Source organism: Bubalus bubalis, chromosome 5, assembly GCF_019923935.1.
Source record: "Bubalus bubalis isolate 160015118507 breed Murrah chromosome 5, NDDB_SH_1, whole genome shotgun sequence".
NCBI lineage: Eukaryota > Metazoa > Chordata > Mammalia > Artiodactyla > Bovidae > Bubalus > Bubalus bubalis.
Window position 1 is genome coordinate 76,107,882 of NC_059161.1, and position 24,277 is coordinate 76,132,158.

Here is a 24,277-nt window from a genome sequence, read left to right on the forward strand (position 1 = left end):
GGTTCAGACACGTCTCCACGAAGGGACGCAGTCTGACCCCAACTTTATTCAGCATCTTATATTTATACATAAGAGCGTGAGAAAGACAAGACAGTTAACATTTTTTCTTGGTTGACCTATACATCTTACAAACAGTCACAAGAAATCTTGAGAGCATGGGAATGGCACCCTGTTATTATTTCTTACACCAGATAACATTTCTCTGTGCATGAGAAGTTTGCACAGAACTCCAGGTGCCTGCAGTAAATAAGCGCCTAATCTCTGGGGTGGTGGGACAGAGAGCTATGTTTGCAAGCAAACCCTCAAGGACTGAGGCAGCTCCCAGAGCTGTGTCCTTCGGACAAAAGACCCCGTTCTCGTGGGCAGCTCCCCGCATGCATTAATTTTTAAAATATTTCTTTCCAGTGGTAATTGTCTCATTCGGCTGTTTGCTCAGTTTTCCTATGTACCTTTCACTAACTGCACAGTACCGTAAAAGTCCCATGCAGAAGGAAATGGAAACCCATTCCAGTATCCTTTTCTAGACAATCCCATAGACAGAGGAGCCTGGTGGGCTTCAGTTCATGGGGTTACAAAGAGTCAGACATGCCTGAGCATCTGAGTATAAAATTCCCTAAAATATGGTCAGACATTAAATAAAACTATGGGTTCCACTTTTTCTTCCTCTTGGAGTACAAACTTTTGTAGTCCTTCATTATTTTCTGCCAATCTGTACTTCTGTCCTCTTGAGACTTCCTTTTGCCAGAAGAGAGAATTAACTCTGTCTCTTATGTTATTATTGTTATTGGATTTCCTTCTTCCTGTACCTGTGTCTTCTTGTCTTGTGTTTCTCCTCATTTTGCTAACTTCCTGAAATGGGGGACAAGGAGGAGTGGATAGAACATAGTTTTTTTCTTAATTTTTTAATGTCTGAGAAGTTCTTGGTTTTACCTACAAGCTTGACAGAAAGTTTGTCTACGTTTTTTAAATCTAAATTGAAATTTCTTTCCCTTAGAATTTTGAAAGGCATCTCTATTTTCAGGATTACTAACTTCCAGAATTTAGATATCATTCTGACCCCAAACTCTTTATGTCCGATCCAGTTTTATTCTCTATAAAGTTATATTTTCTTTTCTTTGAGCTTGGATCTCCGAAATTTTATCTCAATATGCCTCGTATTATACTTTTTCATTCGCTCTGCTGGACAGGTCAACCTAGAAACTCATGTCCTCCAGTTTTGGGAAGTATTCTCACATTATTATTTTGATAACTTTTTTTTCTGTATTCTCTTTCTTGAACTTCCATTAGTTAGATCATTTGTCCTGAGATTCCTGTTAGTTCTCTAAACTTTTTATCTTTTATCTCTTTTCTTTTTGTTATATTTTCTTAAAGATGTCCTTAGTTATATCATTTAGTTCTTCTATTGAACTTGTATTACTGCTATGGCTTTTCAATTACCATCATCTCTTAATTATTCTCTGGATATTTTTTTGCCTTTACCAGCATCCTTTTCTAATTTCATAGATATATTAATTATGTAAATTTTCTTTTGGTTTGATGGTGGGTAAGTATTCTGCTATTTGCATTGTCTGCATGTGTCTTCTGAGTTCTATTTGTGTGTGTGTGTGTGTGTTTTTTTTTTTTTTCCTTTCTGCTTTTTTAGTTTTGGCCTCTGTTTCTTATGCTGGAGTCTTTTCTCAACTCTCTTATAACTTGTAATTTTCCTTTAATATCGAAGAGTAAGACTCCAAAAAGTTGGTATAATTTTCTGTGTGTGTGTGTGTGTGTGTGTGTTTGTGGTCCTGGTTGATTTTCTAAATGGATGGCTTGACTGTAGGGTTATTGTGTGGAGGAAGTAGCTTCATATGTTATTGTCTGAAAATAATTTCTTGCAGGTCCATTTGTTTCTCTGGAAAGAAATCCTCCAAAGCCTTGCCTGGATGGAACAGAGAGGCATAAGCCTAGCTACTAATATCCTGGGATCTTAATATTTGCCTTTCCTACTCCTCTTCTTTCACTTTGTAGTATCTTAAAGTAGAAAATTACTGTGAGTTAATTTTTCCACTTAATATCCACTTCCTACTGACAAGATAAGTCACCTGTATACTCTGGATATAAAAAGAATCCATGTATAATTCATATATGTTTGGAACATACTCTCTGTTTTCAGTCCAAGCACTCACTCCCATGAGTTGAGAGGTTCTTGGTGCCTCCAGTTCTCAGCTTTTCTAAGGTTCTTCGTAAACATACTGGCTTCTCCCTCAGAAGGGAGTTAGGTTCCTACTCTCAGCTAAATCAGTTACTATTGGGACACCTGTGTGCCTCTGCTAACCCATTGTGAATATTTTGTGTTTTTCTAACTTGTAAAAAAATTCCTTTCTTGTCACTTTAGTGGCATTTTTAGAAAGAGTAAAAATAAACATGAATATTCAATTTTCATCATTATAAATCAAAAGTCATTGTGTATATACATGTTGTTGTTTAGTCACTCAGTCGTGCCTGACTCTTTGCAACCCCATGGACTGCAGCACACCAGGCATCACTGAGTCAGTGATGTCATCCTGTCATTCCTTGCTTCTCCTGCCTTCAATAGTTCTACCATCAGGGTCTTTTCTAATGAATCAGATCTACGCATCAGGTGGCCAAAGTATTGGATCTTCAACTTCAGCATCAGTCCTTCCAATGAATATTCAGGATTGATTTCCTTCAGGATGGACTGGTTAGATCTCCTTGAAAACCAAGGGACTCTCAAGAGTCTTCGCCAACACCACAGTTCAAAAGCATCAATTCTTCGATGATCAGCTTTCTTTATAGTCCAACTCTCACATCCATACATGTCTACTGGAAAAATCATAGCTTTGACTATATGGACCTTTGTCAGCAAAGCAATGTCTCTGCTTTTTAATACTCTCTCTAGGTTGATCATAGCTTTTCTTCAAAAGAGCAAGCATCTTTTAATTTTATGACTGCAGTCACCATCTATTTTGATTTTGGAGACCAAGAAAATAAAGTCTATCATTGTTTCCTTTTCTTCCCCCAATCTATTTACCATGAAATGATGGGACCAGATGCCATGATCGTAGTTTTTTTGAATGTTGAGCTTGAAGCCAGCTTTTTCACTCTCCTCTTTCACTTTCATCAAGAGGCTCTTTAGTTTCTCTTCAATTTCTGCCATAAGGGTGGTGTCATCTGAATATCTGAGGTTATTGATATTTCTCCCAGCAATCTTGATTCAAGCTTGTGCTTCATCCAGTCCAGCATTTCTCATGATGTACTCTGCATAGAAGTTAAATAAGCAGGGTGACAATATACAGCCTTGACATACTCCTTTGCCAATTTGGAACCAGTCTATTGTTCCATGTCCAGTTCTAACTATTGCTTCTTGACCTGCATACACATTTCTCAGGAGGCAGGTCAGGTGGTCTGGTATTCCCATTTCTTTAAGAATTTTCCACAGTGTGCTGTGATCCACAAAGTCAAAGGCTTTAGCATAGTCCGTGAAGCAGATGTTTTTATGGAATCCTTTTGTTTTTTTTCTATGACCCAACAGATTTTTGCAATTTGATTTCTGGTTCCTCTGCCTTTTCTTTATCCAGCTTGAACATCTGAAAGTTCAGGATTCATGTACTGTTGAAGCCTAGCATGGAGAATTTTGAGCATTATTTTGCTAGTATGTAAAATGAGTGCAATTGTGCAGAAATTTGAACATTCTTTGGCATTGCCTTTCTTTGGGATTGGAATTTAAAACTGACCTTTGGCAGTCCTGTAGCCACCGCTGAGTTTTCCAAATTTGATGCCATATTGACTGCAGCACTTAACAGCACCATCTTTTAGAATTTGAAATAACTCAACTGGAATTCCATCATCTCCACTAGCTTTGTTCATAGTGATGCTTTCTAAGGCCCACTTGACTTCAGACTGCAAGACATCTGGCTCTAGGGACATGATAATACCATTATCATTATCTGGGTCATTAAGATCTTTTTTGTATAGCTCTTCTGTGTGTTCTTGCCACCTCTTTTTAAATATCTTCTGCTTCTGTTAGGTCCATACATTTCTGTCTTTTATTGAGCCCATCTTTGCATGAAATGTTCCCTTGGTATCTCTAATTTTTTTAAGAAATCTCTAGTCTTTCCCATTCTATTATTTGTCTCTATTTCTTTTCATTGTTGATTTTGGACAGCTTTCTTATCTTTACGTATTATTCTTTGGCAGTCTGTATTTAGATGAATATATCTTTCCTTTTCTCCTTTGCCTTTTGTTTCTCTTCTTTTCTCAGCTATTTGTAAAGCCTCCTCAGACAAACATTTTGCCTTTCTGCATTTTTTTTTCCTTGGGGATGGTTTTGATCACTTCCTCCTGTACAATGTTACGAACCTCTGTCCATAGTTCTTTAGGCACTCTATCAGATCTAATCCCTTAAATCTATTTGTCACTTCCTCTGTATAACCGTTAGGAATTTGGTTTAGGTCATACCTGAATAGCCTAGAGGTTTTCCTTCAATTTAAGTTTGAATTTTGCATAAGGAGTTCATGATCTGAGCCACATTCAGCTCCTGGTCTTGTTTCTGCTGATTGTATAGAGTTTCTCCATCTTTGACTGCAAAGAATATAATCGATCTGATTTCAGTATTGACCATCTGGTGATATCCTTGTTCTGTTGGAAGAATGTGTTTGCTATGAACAATGTGTTCTCTTGACAAAACTCTGTTAGCCTTTGCCCTGCTTCATTTTGTATTCCAAAACCAAATTTTCATGTTACTCTAGGTATTTCTCAACTCCCTATTTTTGCGTTCCAGTCCCCTATGATGAAAAGGGCATATTTTTTGATGTTAGTTCTAGAAGGTCTTGTAAGTCTTCTTAGAATCATTCAACTTCAGCTGCTTTGGCATTAGTGGTTGAGGCATAGACTTGGATTATTGTGATATTGAATGATTTGCCTTGGAAATGAACAGAGATCATTGTGTTGTTTTTGAGATTGCACCCAAGTACTGCATTTTGGACTCTTTTGATGACTATGAGGGCTATTCCATTTCTTCCAAGGAATTCTTGCCTATCATAGTAGATATAATGGTCATCTGAATTAAATTCACCCATCCTGGTTCATTTTAGTTCACTGATTCCTAAAATGTCAATGTTCACTCTTACCATCTCCTATTTGACCACTTCCAATTTACCTTGATTCGTGGACCTAACATGAATCTACATGGATATAACAGGAAGCTACATGACTTCCCTGTAGCTCAGATGGTAAAGATTCTGCCTCAAATGAAGGAGACCCAGGTTTGGTCACTGGGTTGGGAAGATTCCCTGGAGAAGGGCATGGCACAACCCACTCCTGTGTTCTCTCTGGAGAATCCCATGGGCAGAGGAGCCTTATGTGCTACAGTCCATGGGACTGCAAAGAGTTGGACATGACTGAGCAACTAACACTACTATGGACCTCATATTTCAGGTTCCTATGCAGTATTGTTCTTTACAGCATTGGACTTTACTTTCACCACCAGACACATCCACGCTGGTCTTTGTCTCCACTTTGATTCAGCCTCTTCATTCCTTTTGGAGCTATTTCTTTGCTCTTCTCCGGTAGCACATTGGCCACTTACTGACCTGGGGAATTCATCTTTCAGCATCATATCTTTTTGCCTTTTCATACTGTTCATGGGGTTCTCAAGGCAAGAATGCTGAAATATGTGTGTGTTGGGGGAGGGTGGGTAGGTGGGTGTGGGTGTGTGTATTTACTGCTTAACTATTTTATGCAATGCTATTATCACCTAAAAAACAGAGACTTCACCAGCCAATATTTATTTGGCATCCAGGTAGGAACTTTAAGAAAACTGGATGTGTCAATAAAAATAAAGAGGCATAAATTGAAAATTCTTTGTTCTTAGGACAGAAAGATCCAGCAAGTAAGGCAACTGTGGATTAGCTAATTCCTTTTAAATGGCTTAGAAGGTAGGCTCTTCTTATCCAAATGTTACCTCAGATGTGACAAAGTACATCAATATGTGCCCCCCAAAGCTAATTTTCTTGTGAGTTACTAAAGAAAGTCTTCAGGCTCTAGTCACGTTTCTTAAAAGATCACTTGACAAAATGATAATTCAAAGTCCAGAGTCTAATGGAGATAGCAGTACTTCAGATATCAGACAGAAATCAGTTTTATTCATTAATTTAGCAACTGTCCATCGTGCCCCCATTTTGTGCCAGGAAGTAGGCCTATTGACCATTTGACACCAGTACCTCCCATGGATGAAACAGCGTGGCAGGCTGGCCCAAGGGGAGCCTTCCCTCTCTAAAGGGGCCAATTGAGAAGGGCTGCCAAGAGCCACAGATGCTCAGTCTGTGCACAGAGCACTACTGTGTTTACTTTTAGGTGAAGTATTGCTTGACAAATATAGTTTTCATCATTTCAGATAAGTGACAAGTTCAAGCTTCCAAGTGGGGCTCCCAAATTAATCCTTTGTTCTGTGATGATATCAGCATGCACTTAAAAGACAAATCAGATTCTTTGAGATGTCAGTAGTTTTAGGCTAGGAGCTGAAATGGTATGGCTATCTATTTCCCGTGGCTAAGGCCAAACTGTTAAAAAGAAATGTAAGTTTCTATTGTGGATAGTGAAATTTGAAATCAACTCAGGTTTTATTTCTTCATTCCAAACCCAAATCCAGCTGACCACTTTCAGAGGATATAATTCCCTCAAAGCTCCACCAATTATGGGCAGCAAATTTAGCTTGGCAATGTTTACACTGAGGAAGATCTGAACATTGATGTTTCCAAAGGAAGCCTTTTCTACTGTGAAGGACCCACAATGTCCAGTATATTTTCAGGATAAGCAAAGGTTGCAAAGGTTGCCAAGGTTGCAAATAGGTGGCTTGCATGCTGGACCCAGAACTGGATATGCATTGTTTGTCTAGGCTCCAAGCCTCCACTCGGGCCCCAGGTCCCATCCTTACCTCTCCTATTCTAGGATATTCTTCTAGCAAATGTCTCCCGTTCTGCATGTATTATCAGTTTTTTTTCTCTCAATTGGATCTTTCCTGCAAACATATACACATACTGTTATTACTCTGATCTTCAGGAAGAAAGAAGTCCTCTCTTCTCCCTTCAGCCACTGCCCCATTTTTTCTTTCAGTTCAGTTCAGTCGCTCAGTCGTGTCTGACTCTGCGACCCCATGAATTGCGGCATGCCAGACCTCCCTGTCCATCACCAACTCCCGGAGTTCACCCAAACTTATGTGCATCGAGTCAGTGATGCCATCTAGTCATCTCATCCTCTTTGGTCCCCTTCTCCTCCTGCCCCCAATCCCTCCCAGCATCAGTCTTTTCCAATGAGTCAACTCTTTGCATGAGGTAGCCAAACTATTGGAGTTTCAGCCTCAGCATCAGTCCTTCCAATGAACACCCAGGACTGATCTCCTTTAGGATGGACTGGTTGGATCTCCTTGCAGTCCAAGGGACTCTCAAGAGTCTTCTCCAACACCACAGTTCAAAAGCATCAATTCTTTGGCGCTCAGCTTTCTTCACTGTCCAACTCTCACATCCATCCATGACCACTGGAAAAACCATAGCTTTGACTAGATGGACCTTTGTTGGCAAAGTAATATCTCTGCTTTTGAATATGCTATCTAGGTTGGTCATAACTTTCCTTCCAAGGAATAAGCGTCTTTTAATTTCATGGCTGCAATCACCATCTGCAGTGATTTTGGAGCCCATAAAAATAAAGTCTGCCACTGTTTCCACTGTTTCCCCATCTATTTCCCATGAAGTGATGGGACTAGATGCCTTAGTTTTCTGAATGTTGAGTTTTAAGCCAACTTTCTTACTCTCCTCTTTCACTTTCATCAAGAGGTTTTTGAGTTTCTCTTCACTTTCTGCCATAAGGGTGGTGTCATCTGCATATCTGAGGTTATTGATATTTCTCCCAGCAATCTTGATTCCAGATTGCACTTCTTATTTTCTTTAGGACTTTTCAAAACATTTGTAAATAATTTCTGGGTCTAATTTTTCTCCTCCTTCTTGAACATATTCCGATTAGGATTTTGCCCCTCCCCTCATCAATTTCCTAAATCTGCTCTTATCCAGATCATTAATGATGCTCATGTTGCTAAATGGTCATTTCTTGTGACTGACGGCAGCATATGGCCCAACTAACCACTTCCTTCTTCTTAATGCACTTTCTTCTCTTGGATACCACACTCTCTGTTGTTGTTGTTGTTGTTGTTTATCTCTAGTTGTGTCTTCCCAGTTGACTTTGCTGATGCCTCTGAATTTCCCCCAACTCTAAAGACAGTGCTTTAGTGCTCAGTTGGTTGACCTCTTCCCTTCTCTACCAGCACTTAAATTCCTTGATATAACATCTAATCTGAATTCTATGATTCCTGAAATTATGTTTTCCATCTGAATCATTCCCCTGAATTCTAACCATCTACACAATTGCCTAATTGACAACTCTGCCTGGAAAACTAATGGGCATTTCAAACCTACCAGGTAAAAAAACTGAACTCCTACATTTCACCCCACCCTTAACAACACAGCTTTCCCCATTTTGGTAATGACAACCACCTCCTTCAGATCAGATCCAAAATTCTGGGAGTCTTATTTAGTGCTTCATTTTTTCACACATCTTACATAGAATCTATCAGCAAATTCCATTGTCTCTACCTCCAAAGTACATCCCAAGTCTTTCTCCATCTCCCCACCTCCACCCATTCCAGTCTTGTCCAAGCAGCCTTCAATTCTGACTTGGGTGACTGCAGTAACTTCCTCCCAGATCTCCTGGTCTGTCCTGACTCTGTAGAAGTAGGCTCTCAATGTAGCAATCAGTAGCTTCTTGTCTCCACCAGGATAAAAGCCCAGACTCTGACAATGGCCAACCAGACCCTGTAGGATCCTGTTCTTTCTTACTGCTCTGACCTCATCTCTCCCCAGACTCTTTCTAGGTCTCACTGCTTCAGCTACACTGGACTCGTTGTACTCACTAAGCAAGGAATTTACTAATTTCTTTTGTTTATGGTATATGCCTCCACACTTAAGGGTAAACTTTATCCAGAAAAGAGATTGCTGTCTTCTTTATTCACTGAGAAGTCTCCAGATCCTAGAATCATGCCTGGAACACAGTAGGTGCTCAACATATATTTGTTAAATAAATGAAATTCATGCACAAAGTTTTTTTAAATCAGAATATTTCTTATAAAATATCATGTTTCATGTTCTCCTTGAGAAGTCAGACTAGGCCCCACCGGGTTTGTGTCTCCCCAGGCTCACACTCTCCCAGGGTGGAGTAGAGACTATTTCCTTTGGCTGCTGAAGGCTCTCCACACTCCCAATGTCCTTCATCCAGTTATGACTGTATGTTGTCAGACTCTACAGTAGCACCTACTTCTATCTTATTTGTGTTGTCAGGGGAACAATACTTTCTTTACAACAAAGATAATTTTCAAAGTAGCAGGAAGGGAATTAAAAGAAAAAACAGTTTTTTGTGTGTGTCTGTTTCATGGGTGCCCCAACATGCATCTCAGGCCTCTCAGGCTGAGTGCTGTCTGCCTACTTTCTAGGGTCTACTTTCATGATCTTGGTGAAAATCCAGACCCTGAGATCCAAACTGCTCTTTCAATATGAACTTTCTCCTGAGTTCCAGACTCACATAACCAACTGCTTTGTAAAGAGACCATTAATGGGAATTTTTTAGAGCTGTCTCAAATCCACCCTGTAAAAATGATAGTTTCATGCCCCTGTCCAACCAGCAACTCTAACCTCTTCTTCAACCAAACTTTCATTTCCTCTAGTGTTTCTAATCATAATTAATGGCACAATAAGATACCAGTATGTCTGGGCCAGACTCCAGCAGTCATTCTAGAATTCCTCCATTTTTCTTTCATTTTCAACATGTTATGTCATTCACCAAGTCCTATGAATTCAACCTCCTAAACATCTATTTTTTTTCCTTTTCTCTTTTACCATACCAGTTTTTTTCTTTTGTAATAATCTGTTATGTTATCTTCTGGCATTGAGTTAACCCTACCCTCACCCCCACCCTATTTTCAGTCTGTGCTACAAGTGTTTCTACCTTAAAGAAATTTATTTAAAATCCTACATAGCCTTAACTTTCCATAGACTAGAATTCCAACTCCTGAACATAACATTCAACCCACTTCATGATCTGCTCCCTCTCTACCTTCCCCTTGATATCACTTGCCTCTTTCCTCACTCACCTGATGCTAAAGCCTAGTTGAATTATGTGCTCTTTCCTCTGTGCTGTACTCTTTTTAACCTCAACCACCAGGCTCTTTACATAAGATTATCTTATTTCAAGATGCAGGTAAGCTGTGGTTTGTTTGTGATCTTTCCACCCAGACATTCATAATGCTTTGTTCAGTATTCTATTACAGCACTTAACTGATCTGTACTTACAGTTGACCTTTGAACAATAAATAATTGGTTCCAGGAGCCACTGAAAATACCCAAATCTGTGGAAGTTCAAGTCTCATAGTTCGCCTTCCACATCCATGGTTTACAGATTCAACCATTCCAAGATTCAACCATCATCTAGTACTGTAGTATTTACTGAAAAAAAATCTCATATAAGTGGGCCCACAAGGTTCAAACCTATCTTATTCAATGGCCAGCTCTATTTGCTAATGCCACCAGACTGTGGCCTCTCAAGAATAAGGATTAGGAACTGATCATCTTTATGTTTCTAGAAACTAACTTTGTGTTTGTCTAGTGGTGTATGACATATGATACATTCAACAAACATGTACATAAATGGGCAAATGAGTGAAGCTGCCAAGGACTAGAGATTTGATTAAATTCTCTTTCCTTTCATTAGCTCTCTTTGTCAAGGGCTGTGCATATAGCAGCCACCTTTCATGGTCTTGTAATAATAAACTATCAGATCACTTACCTGCAAATGAGTGGTTAAATATCTCTCAACCTTTTCCAGTCGTTTTTCCAGTAGTCACATACAGATGTGAGAGCTGGACAATAAAAAAGGCTGAGCACTGAAGAATTGATGTCTTTGAACTGTGGTGCTGGAGAAAACTCTTGAGAGTCCTTTGGACAGAAAAGAGATAAAACCAGCCAATCCAAAAGGAAGTCAACCCTGAATACTCATTGGAAGGACTGATGCTGAAGCTGAAGCTCCAATACTTTGGCCATCGGATGCAAAGAGCCAACTTATTGGAAAAGACCCTGATGCTGGGAAATATTGGAGACGGGAGGAGAAAGGGGCAACAGAGCATGAAATGGTTGGATGGCATCACCGACTCAATGGACATGAGTTTGAGCAATCTCCAGGAAATGATGAACAGGGAAGTTACAGAGATCTGGGTGTGGTACATAATATGCTCTGTCACAATATACCACATGGCTGAACAAACAAGTAAACTCTTCTACCAGGCACAGAGCAGAACGGATCAGTTTTAAGATAGATGAAAACTAGGATAAACTTAAGAGGCAGAAAACATGACAAAGAAAATATACAAGCTAGAGAACAAACTGCATGTCATTTACATGATGCTAATTTATTTTCTATTTCAAATTTTCTAATAGGAAAAGATAAAAATACCAACTCATCCTTGCCAATTCCATGGTTTCTCTTAGTAAATAATTTGTTTGTTCCACATTGTCAATTTCATATTCTTTCTCTTCCACTATTTGAAAAGTAACGTGCCTCTATGGAAACAGTTCTACCAAACAATATTAATCCATGCCTTCTGCTTGCTGTCAGCTCCTGACCTCCCTTCACCACTGCTCTTGATTCATTGAAGGCTTTGGCATCCTCACAGTCTTCTCCTCCACCCAATATCCACTCATTTTCAGGATGATATCATATCCACATTTAACATCCTAGACACTTATTTCCATGTATTCATTTCCAGTGAAATTTCAGCTACCCATTTCCATAGGCACACCCTAGAACTTTTCACCTAGAATTGTTCCAGCTCTAAAAATATTTGTTTAGACAGCAAACTCTGAACATAAACCTTTGATCAATTACTCTGAGTCTACCATTGTTTGTCCTCTTCAATTCATAGATTCCTTTACTTTTTATTTCTCTCTCAGCTCCTGTTTTTCTTCCCTGGTGGCTCAGACAGTAAAGCATCTGTCTACAATGAGGGAGACCCAGGTTCTATCCCTGGGTCGGGAAGATCCCCTGGAGAAGGAAATGGCAGCCCCCTCCAGTATTCTTGCCTGGAAAATCCCATGAATGGAGGAGCCTGGTAGGCTATAGTCCATGGGGTGGCAAAGAGTCAGACACGACTGAGTGACTCCACTTTCTTTCAGCTCCTGTTTACAATCCTTCCTTTTCTGATTGAGATTCTCTGACCTCTCACTTCCTTTTCCTTTCCAATGCCTTTAATTTTCTTCCCAGTTCTCCCATTGTATTGTATCTTCCTGATCAAATACCAAGAGGGTGAACCCCCTTGCAGCCCATTTCTAAATGGATGATCTACTAGAGAAATAAGACAACCCAGTGGATACTAAACCATCTGAACTGTGTTTCTCCATCCCATCTCTCTGCCATCCTCTATCTCACCTTTTTCATACTTTTTCCACTTTTCTCAAATATCTACCCTCTACTCAACACGTTTCTCTCTAACTCTCAGTAGAGGATTTTCCCTAATTTTGGAAACACACTTTAAAGTTCACTTCACCAGTGTGAAGAAGGAACGCTTTGGCTCTTGAGCCCTTGGAAGCCTTCTCACTGCACCATCTGCTTCTCCTTATCTTTCCTAACCCCACCAGGAGAAAACCTCTCTTTGCTGCCAGTCACCACTTGGAACACATGGGCATATGTGTTCAAAGTCATGCTGGATTTCAGCAGAGGGAAACAGTTCTACTGAACTGTTTATCCCCACAGAGGGATAAATGTAGGACAGGCCACACTTAGAAAAATTCTCCTCCATTTATTCTTTGCAACGTTATCATGCCAAGCTATTCTGATATGTCAAATTTTCTGAGAAGCTGGTGGTAGATAAAAGGATCCTAGTGGGTAAGGGGAAATTTAAAAGATAAGCAAATGAAAACAAAACAATAACAACCAAAACTCTTGGCTAACCATAACTGTAACCTCTAGGGCTGCAAGTCAGTCCTCTCCCTACTTTTGGGCTTTGGTCTGGCCATGGGATTCAGTCCCCAGCTTCCAGGCAATATGTATGTGGAAATGATGAGAAGAAGCAAATGTCAGGCCTAGGAAGGAAGTGGCCATGTCTGTCTTGCTTGCTTTTGAAATCTAAGACCTACCATAGAACACGAGAGATAATAAAATTTCAATAAATATGTGAGGGAATAGAGGAAAGAAAAGAAGATGTAAATGAAAACCATCTTCATATTGGCTTTGCCTAAGCTGTGTATTGGGTAGTTTTGTATTTTCTTCTGACAAACTCAGGCAATCTCTGACTTCATTGCCTTTTCCTTAGTCTCTCATATAGTCCCTTTGGCATTCTAGTTGATTTTCTATAATGTCCACTTATTCTTGGACTTAAAATTCTTGGTCTAATTATGACTAGCAGAATAAGTCTGGATTATGTCATGAATCTAACATTACAATCAGTTCAGTCAGTTCAGTCACTCAGTCATGTCCAACTCTTTGCCTCCCCACAGGGTCGCAAAGCATGCCAGGCCTCCCTGTCCATCTCCAATTCCTGGAGTTTACTCAAACTCATGTCCATTGAGTCTATGAGGCCATCCAACCATCTCATCCTCTGTCGTCCCCTTCTCCTGCCACCTTCTTTCCCAGCATCAGGGTCTCTTCCAATGAGTCAGTTCTTCACATCAGGTGGCTAAAGTATTGGAGATTCAGCTTCAGCTTCAGCATCAGTCCTTCCAATTAATATTCAGGACTGATTTCCTTTAGGATGGACTGGTTGGATCTCCTTGCAGTCCAAGGGACTCTCAAGAGTCTTCTTCAACACCACAGTTCAAAAGCATCAATTCTTTGGCACTCAGCTTTCTTTCTAGTCCAACTCTCACATCCATACATGACTACTGGGAAAACCATAGCTTTGACTAGATGGACCTTTGTTGGCAAAGTAATGTCTCTGCTTTTTAATATGCTAACATCACAATAGAGTGCTGTATTCCTGATATTCACCCACAAACATATATTTAATACCAAATTAATACATATTTTAGCAACAGGAGGCAAATTATTGTTAACATTCCTCATAATTTCTCTGTGTTACTCCCTCCCAATTGTCATATAGAAATATATCTTCGTTAAAGAAACTTAAAATTTTGAGAGGCAGAAATTCTTGCCTATCTCTTACCAAGCTAGCAGAGAGAGAGAAGGGGTTGATAACATCTTCATAAATTATAACAGAAACCAAAGCTTGTGACTCCTGACTGCTTGCTATAACTACAAGACCAGAAATCCTCAGTGCAGCCTACTAGGACCTGTGTAAGAATAAACAACTTTTCAGCTCGAAAGAATTAGCTGAGCCCAGCTCTGTTAGAGACACCAATGACCAGAGAGCCATTTTCTTTGAAGAAGGTTTTCTCTTCAGGACTTTGGGTTTTCAACACCTCTATTTTCTGATTATCTTACTCTCTCATATCTCAGTTTCTCTGAAGTTTCAGGGGACTGTCCTCCATCTTAAAGACCTCAATTCCACATGTGACCCTGGTGTATTTTGCTGTATGTTGTAATATTTGATTTGGCACTCTTTCCACATTAGCAGTGGGTGGGGGATTTTTTAATTTCAGAAATAATTATGTAAAATTATCAAATAATTTGTGAATGTTATTATGAAAGTGTGCTGTTGGATTTATTGGGAAACACACAGACTATCATAACTTGAATTGAGGAGTTTCTTGAGCCAGAATGTCAGTCCCTCAGTTGCTATCAATCTGAAAAATCTGTTTTCTGACCAAATACAAGAAACATTTTTCAATATCAAAACCTGAATCTTTGTGTAAATAGTAGCTTTGCTTTTTTAGTGTCCTTGATTAAAAGTATATACAATTATTTTTTTAAAGCTATCATGAATTCAGAAATATTTTTGTTGTTGTTTTTTTTTAATAATTTAATATTGGAGTATAGTTGATTTACAATGTTGTGTTAGTTTCAGGTATACAGCAGAGTGGTTCAGCTATACATATATATATATATTTTTTTTTTTTTTTCAGATTCTTTTCTCATATAGGTTATTACAGACTATTGAGCAGAGTTCCGTGTGTAATACAACAGACTGTTGTAGTGGTGGAATCCATCAGTTCCACCACTATTTTATATATAGTAGTGTGTATATGTTAATCCCACACTCTTAATTTGTGCCTTCCTCCTCTTCCCCTCTGGTAACAATAGGCTTGTTTTTCGAATCTGTGAGTCTGTTTCTGTTTTGTAAATAAGTTCACTTGAATCACTTTTTACATTTCGCACATAAGTGATATCATACATTTGTCTTTCTGTACAAGTAGAAACAGACATGCTTTTAAATTAATTTCAAATAGCATCTATATATTTATTTTCTATAGAAAATGATTCCATGAAGCATAGAGATTCACAGACATCCTTAGCAAAGTTTTTAACTTTTAAAAGAAACTAGGTCCCAAACACATCTTCAAGGCCTCTTGTTTTTCAACTGTATAATAAGTGTTATGTTGCACTTAACATGTATGTGGATCATACATGTAACATCCCCTCTCTACCAATTTCTATTTTACATCCTCGATGAGGGCCGTGAGAACAAGTTTCCCATTTCAAGATGCTTAATTTTGTAAGAGAGGTATAGCACACCCAAAAGCAATTTTTACCTTTACTGTGAATGTAATTTATTCATTGAAAAAATCATATCATATATATTTCCCTTTATCCACACAGTAGGGAGGCACTACATACATCCTTGTTGACACACTCATTGAATAAAAGCAGTCAGAACCAAATTATAGAGATGCTATAATTATTTCAAATTCGGTGTCTGCTAAACCTTGCCAGGAATATCTTGGCCTCCGCGGAAGTCTCTGTAACCAAGCAAACATGATATCGCTATGGCATTGTCTCTTGGAACAAAATAATGCCCTAAGGCCTTTGGGGAGTTGCGGCCACTTTGGACTTTAGATTAAATTGGAATCTAAAGAAGTCAACCATAAAGTACATTAGAAGCATAGTATACTTTCATACACACTGATGCACCCTCTCAATAGAAGTGCTGGATTCCCACTGTTAGTATTCTAACTAGGTAGTTGTTTCTTCTGTTGGTGTGTCTATTTTGTCTTTTGACAGAAGAATAGAACTTCAATGTAAATATTTATTTTGGAAAGAAAGATTGACTTTTTTAGTAACTAAAAAGAAAGGAAGGAAGACCAAAGGTGGAGAACTTTGTTTCTTTTGGCACAGGGAAAGCTCCAGTGTGGAGGAGTTTGAAAGAGAACAGAACATCAATAAGTGTGTAGGAAGAATGTATGATTACAATAGAGTGAAAGTACTTTGATGTCTGAAGATGGAAATTGTTATTCAGGCGTGATCACACTTAAACACACATAGCCAGAGCCATTGTATTGAGATTTTAAGCCTATATGAAAATGGTGTCAATAGAAAAGGAAAAGGGACACTTCTCCCCAGGTGGAATTTTAATTTTCCTTTGAAGCAAAATTCTCCTCCTTACTTCTGACTTAGGCACAAAGTCCTGGGCTTAGAATCAAGAAATGTGAGTGCTAGTATCAAATCTCATAGTAATGAGCAGTCTTAATTTAGGAAAGGCAAAGAATAATAGAAATGCAGCCTTGGAAGAAACCAGAATTTTCTTAATCCATCAGTTCATTTCAAAGTGGCTGAAATGCCATTAAAAAGAATACATTTGAATCAGTTCTAATGAGGTGGATGAAACTGGAGCCTATTATACAGAGTGAAGGAAGCCAGAAAGAAAAACACAAATACAGTATACTAACGCATATATATGGAATTTAGAAAGACGGTAACAATAACCCTGTGTACGAGACAGCAAAAGAGACACTGATGTATAGAAGAGTCTTATGGACTCTGTGGGAGAGGGAGAGGGTGGGAAGATTTGGGAGAATGGCATTGAAACGTAAAATATCATGTATGAAACGAGTTGCCAGTCCAGGTTCGATGCACGATACTGGATGCTTGGGGCTGGTGCACTGGGACGACCCAGAGGGTTGGTATGGGGAGGGAGGAGGGAGGAGGGTTCAGGGTGGGGAACACATGTATACCTGTGGCGGATTCATTTTGATATTTGGCAAAACTAATACAATTATGTAAAGTTTAAAAATAAAATAAAATTTAAAAAAAAAAAGTGGCTGAAATGGAGCTGAGACTTGCTTGTGCTTCAATTTTCCATTCTGACAAATGTATTCATCCCTTCCCTGCCTCCAAAACAGAGCTGCACTGAGGGTCAAATGAAATGAGAGGTTTGAGAATGGCTCATCCCTATCATCTCCTTCTCCCTTGGATCCTCATGCTATACACTGCTATCTTTTTTTTTTTTTTTTTCAATTGCCTAGACTTGTTCATTGCATTGCATTTGCCTACCTTTGATGTTAACTTGATTTTGAAAGCAAGGACCTATATGTTAAGTATATATCATATAGTAAGTAAATATAGAGCTTGAAATATACTGTTTGTTGAGCAGATAGTAACAACTGAAATTCACTGTGTGGTTACTATGGCACCAGGCACTGGGTTATTGTACAGTTCTTTGAATATGGTAGTGTTTATCCTCCTTATCCACCCAAGAAGACTGAAAACCGGAAAGGTTAAGTGAATTCCCAAGAACACACAATTTGGAGGTAGTGGAGGGACCAGATTTTTCTGGCCCCAAAGCCTATATTCTTTTCGTGCAAACAGACTTGATTAAGTTAAAAGTGATGTGAACTAAAGGTGAGAAAAGTTGGAAACTATCATGCTTGTTATACTTCCAGGGATACTATACCGGAAATTTCAGTCGGCATTATATTCTACCTCTTTCTTCAGCCTAGCTACTGGTTTGCCATATGTTCTACTGTTCTCTTCATGTCCCAGTGAGACATACATGTTTCAACAATTAGATTTCTTATATTTGATAACTATCCAAATGCCTTCCATTTTATACTTTTCAGATCCTCTTTTCTGTCTCTGGCAGAGCAGTGCCCTGGGCTCAGAATGGGGGCTGACTCTCAAGGTTTGAGTCCATAATGAGCGGAAAGCTACAGCCACGCCCTCAGGGAGCGCTTGAACCCTGCTCTCAGCAGCTTCTGTGCTTTCGCGAGGTATAGGCCACCAAGGACACCCGGCACTAAAAACAGCTGCGGTTTTAAAGGGCAAATCCTCCAGGAAAAGACTGTTTATACCTTTCTCAGGTTTTTCTACAGTTTTAACTTCCTTTTAGCTGCTGCTGTTTAAATTGCGTATTGTTAGAAAAAAGGCAAACTTCACCTGAAGAAAACCCTAAAGAACAACTCGTCTGAGTAGGTGAAATATGAACACCCTATACATTTTTGTTCATATCATATTGATTTAAAAAATTATGTTTGCTTTCAGGAGAAATTTTATTTATTGTGTTTTTTAACTTCTTTTTTAATTGAAGTATAGCCAATTAGCAACGTTGGGATAGTTTCAGTTGCACAGCTGAGGGACTCAGCCATACTACATATTCATGTACCCATTCTCCCCTGAACTCCCTTCCCATCCTGGCCACATAGCATTGAGCAGAGTTCCACGTGCTATACAGTAGGTTCTTATTGGTTATCCATTTAAAATACAGCAGTGTGTACATATCAATCCCAAACTTCCTAACCATCTCTTTCCCACATCCTTCCCCCTCCTGGTTAGCCATGAGTTCATTCTTTAAGTCTGTGAGTCTGTTTCTATTTTGTAAATAAGTCCATTTGTATTGTTTATTTTCAGATTCCATGCATGAGTGATATAATACAAAATTTCTCCTTCTCTGTCTGACTTACTTCACTCAGAATGACAATCTCTAAGTCTATCCATGTGGCACAATTTCATTTCTTTTAATGGCTGAGTAATATTCCATTATATAAGTAAACCACATCTTCTTTATCCATTCCCATTGATGGGACGTTTCGGTTGCTTCCATGTCTTGGCTATTGGAAACAGTACTACAATGGACACTGGGTGTATGGATCCTTTCAGAAGATGTTTTTCTCCGAATATATGCCCAGGAATGGGATTACAGGGTTATACAGTAGCTCTGCGTTTAGTTTTTTAAGAAAACTTCATTCTGTTCTCTGTCGTGGCTGTACCAATTTACAGTGCCATCAACAGTGTGGTTGAAACTCCTACACTTTTAATTAGTTCAGTACTTGATTGTCTACTATGTGTAAAGCTTTGTGCAGTGAACTTTGAATTGGAGGGAATTCAGATTTCCAAACACATTGCCAGAGCTACAATATCACTTGCACAACTACATCTGGACTTTCCGAAACTTCCCTTTCTCCCATTTGCTATTTTCTTTTTCTTCTGCTGTACATCTTACACAAATACTGACCACTTAAAAAAAAATCTACTGATCAGAAAAAAACAAAGTTTTGCTCTAAAAAGATATGAAAGTGAAAGTGTTAGTCACTCAGCCCTGTCTGACTGTTTTTAACTCTATGGACTGTAACCCACCAGACTCCTCTTCCCATGGAATGCTCCAGGAAATAATACTAAAGTGGGTTACCATGCCCTTCTCCAAGGGATCCTCCTGACCCAGGGATTGAACTCAGGTCTCCTGCATTGCAAGCAGATTCTTTACCAACTGAGCCATAAGGGAAGCCCAAGAATAATGGTGTGGGTAGCCTATTCCTTCTCCAGGAGATCTTCCCGACCCAGGAATCAAACCAGGGTCTCCTGCATTGCAGGTGGATTTTTTACCAGCTGAGCTACCAGAGAAGCCTGAAGTGATCTTATCACACACAGAACAATAATAAAGAGGACAGGAGAAAACTTTTGGAGGTGATGGATGTCTTTATGGCATAGACTGTGTTGGTGATGGTTTCATGGGTTTATGCCATTCTATCTTCAAACTCATCAAGTTGTATATATTAAATGTATAGAGCTTTTCATATGTCAATCACACCTCAATAAAGTGATTTTAAAATGATTTTGGGGAGAATGAGTCTCAAATACAAAATTATAACATCAAAGTCTTCTAATAGAAATTTATACTGCTTTCCAAAAGAATTATACCAACTCACCACCCAAAGAGAAAAAAGGAAAATCAATGCACATAGAAAAAAAATGCGACTATGTATGGTGATGGGTGTCAACTAGACTTACTGAGGTTATCATTTCACAATATATACAAACCGCAGATCATTATTTTGTACACTTGAAACTAATATAATATGTCAGTTTTATCTCAATAAAATAGTGATATCCAAAATTAAAATAAATAAGTCTTTAAAAATTTATTTACCACACTCTCAAAGTTATATTCAATTACAATATATGCATTAATAACTGGGAGGCACTCTGAGTTCCCATAACTCTCTGACAATAGGCTTACTGTCAAAGTTAAGATTTTGCCTTATCCCATTTCATGTTCCAGAAAGTTAGTTTTTATAGAATCTGAGTTATCTACACAAAATGTTTCTGAATGAACTGACAGACATTTCCTGAGTACCCACTCTGTGTGAAGAACTGTGCCTGGTGCTATGGAAATACAATCCTTGCCCACAAAGCACTTACTCTCCAGTAGGCAGGGTAAGATTATGATGTCTGTCTTACATGGCATCCACTTCTTGCTGTTGCACAACTGATACATAACAGAAAGTAATAAGAGACACAGAAGAGATACAAATAATTTAAGGAGAAGACAGAACAGAGAAACACATTTTTTGAGTTGGGCAGATCTAAAATCAATTTCTTTGAGCTTTGTTCTTTTTGCATTAAGAAGAATAAAATGCTAGAGGTAGAGCTTTGGGGCTAAGATCCTTTTATAGAAGGCTCTGACAGAAATGGGACTTTATTTAGAAATTTTGGATTTCCTTAAAGTATTTCCTATGACGGAATGAAGAAGTCCTATGATTATATTTCTCATTATTTCCACTAGTTAGAAATATTTCCCATAGTGTTTCAAGCACAAGTGAAAAGTGAAAGTGAAATTCATTCACTTGTGTCTGACTCTTTGTGACCCCACAGACGGTAACCTGCCAGGCTCCTCTGGCCAAGGAATTCTCCAGGCAAGAATACTGGAGTGTGTAGCTGTTCCCTTCCCCAGGGAATCTTCCCAACCCAGGGATGGAACTGAGGTCTCCCACATTGCAGGAGAATTCTTTACCATCTGAAACACCAGGGAAGCCTGTCTTAAGTACATCATATATATAACTCAGCACTCTGTATTGCAAATACTCTTGATTCCTATATCTTTTTTGGTCTTTGTTTTACTTACATTTAATAGAGATGAAATTGATTCTTGCGTTGAGTCAAATAAAAGGAAAGACTGAGACCTTGCAGTATAGGATCCAGGCTGTATGTACACTGGATGTAAAAAAAAAAAAAAAGAAAGAAAGAATGGAAAATGTTCTGGTTTATCTTAGTACCATTCATGTGTTACCCTTTTTATTCCCAGTGATCTAGAGAGGTATTATGCAGTATGGCATCTGCTGGCCACATATAGTTGTTTAATTTACCTTTAAATTAATTTAAAGTTAGTTTCTCAGTCATATTAGCCCATTTCACCTCCTCAATAAATAGCCCCTAAGGCCAGTGGCTACTGTACCAGATTGTGCACCTGTGATAGAATGCTTATCATCAGTAGGGTGACCATATAACTTATCTTCCCACCTGTGACACTTTGAAAGCGATGCTCTCCAATGTTGTGACAAATGTTCTATAGAACATTCCATCACTAAATAAAGTTCTGTTGGTGAGAATGATGTTCTAGAGTCCTAGGTAGTTCATTCAGTAGACTCATTTTCTGGGAAAAACTCACTGTTTTCCTCTACTCATACAACACTTCTGACACCAGATAGGTGGGTTTTCCACACCAGAAAATTCTGACACTACCTGGAGTTAATGCAAAATTCACAGGTCAAGGGCTCAGCTACAAAAGACTATCCATACCCCTTCAGATGCTAATTTTAAGAAGTGGTTAAAACCACAACTTCTATCTGTTGTTGAGTTGCTCAGTCGTGTCAAACTCTTTGCAACCCTAAGGACTGCAGCACGACAGGCTTCCCTGTCCTTCAGCAACTTCTATCTGACTTAGCTACAACTCTGAGGTTCCCGTGACCCTCTCTTATTGGGTTCAACATTTTACTAGAGGGGCTCAAAGGACCCAGGAGAAGAATTTACTTACTATTGTTAATTTATTAGAAAAGATATTTTAAAGGATAAAAATGAATAGACAGAAGAAGAAACACCTGAAGCAAGGTCTATAAGGGCCCAAGCCCTGTAGAGTTTCTGTCCCTGTAGAGTTGGGGTGGACCACCCTACTGACACATAGATGTGTTTACCAACCTGGAAGCTGCACGAACCCCACACTTTAGGGATTTTTATGGAGGCTTCAACACCTAGATATGATTGGTCATTAACCCAATTTCCAGTCCCTTCCTCTCTCTGGAGAATGGGGGGTGGGTGGAGCTAGAAGTTTCAAACTTCTAATTATGACTTGGTCTTTCTGATGACCAGTCCCCATTCAGGAGCCCACCAAGAGTCACCTCTCTAGAACAAAAGATGCTTCTATCACTCAGGAAGTTAAAGGGATCAGGACTTCTGTGTCAGATGCTTCTCTCACTTGAGAAATTACAAGAGTTTTACAAACTCTATGTCAGGAACTGGAGTCAAAGATCAAATGTTAGCAGGAACCGGAAGCAGAAACCAATATATATATTGCTTGTTATTTCATGCTCATGAAAACTGTGCAGTGGCTAATATTTAAAGATTTTTGTAGTTAGAGATGAGAGATCCAATTTGCTAGGCATGAGGAAGGGGGACATTTTCTAAGTTATAGCTAACATTCTTTGAATATCAACTATTTTCAGAGAATCTTCTATAAAATGTTATCTAGAATAGGGTAAAGAAAAGAAAAACCCTGAACATTAAGGTTTTTAAATCTGTGAATTTTTTTTTTTGGGGGGGGGGTTATAAATAGAATAATTAGGCCTTCCCTGGTGGTCCAGTGATTAAGAATCCACCTACCAATACAGGGAACATGGATTCAATCCCTGGTCTGGGAAGATTTCACATACTGTGGGGCAGATAAGCCTGTGCGCCGCAATGACTGAGTCCATGCACCTAGAGCTTATGCTCTGCAACAAGAGAAAGTGCCACAATGAGAAGCCCATGCGCTGCAGCTAGAGAGTAGCCCTGGCTCACCACAACCAAAGAAAGCACGTGCACAGCAATGAAGACCCAGTGCAACCAAAAATAAATAAATATTAAAAAAAAATTATATGTCCCAACTTACCTTGGCAGTCTCAGTTTGCACTTGTTTTCTTGGTGCATAGTTATTATGAGTTCTGTATTTTATTCTTAAAGTGTAACAGTTGGGATGATAAACGATACAATCACCTTACTGATGATGAATTAAAATTAACATGGAGTAATCTTCAAGCATACAATATGGTCTCTAGAGGGCCATTGGAGATCTGATCTCAGACACATCTCTGCACCACTGAGAATTTGAACTTGCTTTGAACGGTACTAAACCCAAGGACACCAGCAGCCTATTCAGAACGACACCTGACAGCTGCAACCTTATGGTATTGAAGTCTTCCCTTGCAACTATGGAACCACTTTGTATGCCAACCAATACTTCCTTAACAAGCTCTGTGACTTTTTCCCAGCTCCAATTATAATTACTTTTTTTAAAATTTATTTATTTGGCTGTGTTGAGTCTTAGTTTCAGCACACAGGATCTTCAGTTTTTGTTGCAGCGTGAGGGTTCTTTATTTGTGACATGTGGGATCTAGTTCCCTGACCAGGGATCAAACCTGGGCCCCCTGCACAAGGAGGATAGCATATTAGCCACTGGACTACCAGGGAAATCCCTATAATATAATTCTTGATAAACAAATTATATAACTCTTACCTTGCAGTTTGGGGTTTTTGTTTGTTTGTTTGCATTTTATAAGCCTCTCCCACTTTGAAGTCTGGAGGAGCAATATTCAAGCATATCTTGAATCTGAGTCTCCCAACCTCAGTTCAAACAAACCCCAAATCAACACTTTTTCATTTCAATCAAATCTAAATTTCTCAAATTTTGGCTAACCCTAAACTATAATTAGGTTATCAGAGAAGGTTATTGGAGAAGGAAATGGCAACCCACTCCAGTGTTCTCGCATGGAGAATCCCAGGGACGGGGGAGCCTGGTAGGCTGCCATCTATGGGGTTGCACAGAGTCGGACAC

At 39.0% G+C, this 24,277-nt stretch overlaps 1 long non-coding RNA gene across 1 annotated transcript; it reads right to left on the bottom strand.

Annotated features, from left to right (window-relative positions):
- Positions 1–217: 217 nt before the first annotated feature.
- Positions 218–11,038, bottom strand: LOC112585129. The gene is made up of 3 exons (XR_003109533.3): positions 10,882–11,038; positions 6,932–7,015; positions 218–849 (listed from the first exon to the last, which is right to left on the bottom strand). It is a non-coding gene; the product is annotated as an uncharacterized LOC112585129 (long non-coding RNA).
- Between the last annotated feature and the right edge of the window lie 13,239 nt (positions 11,039–24,277).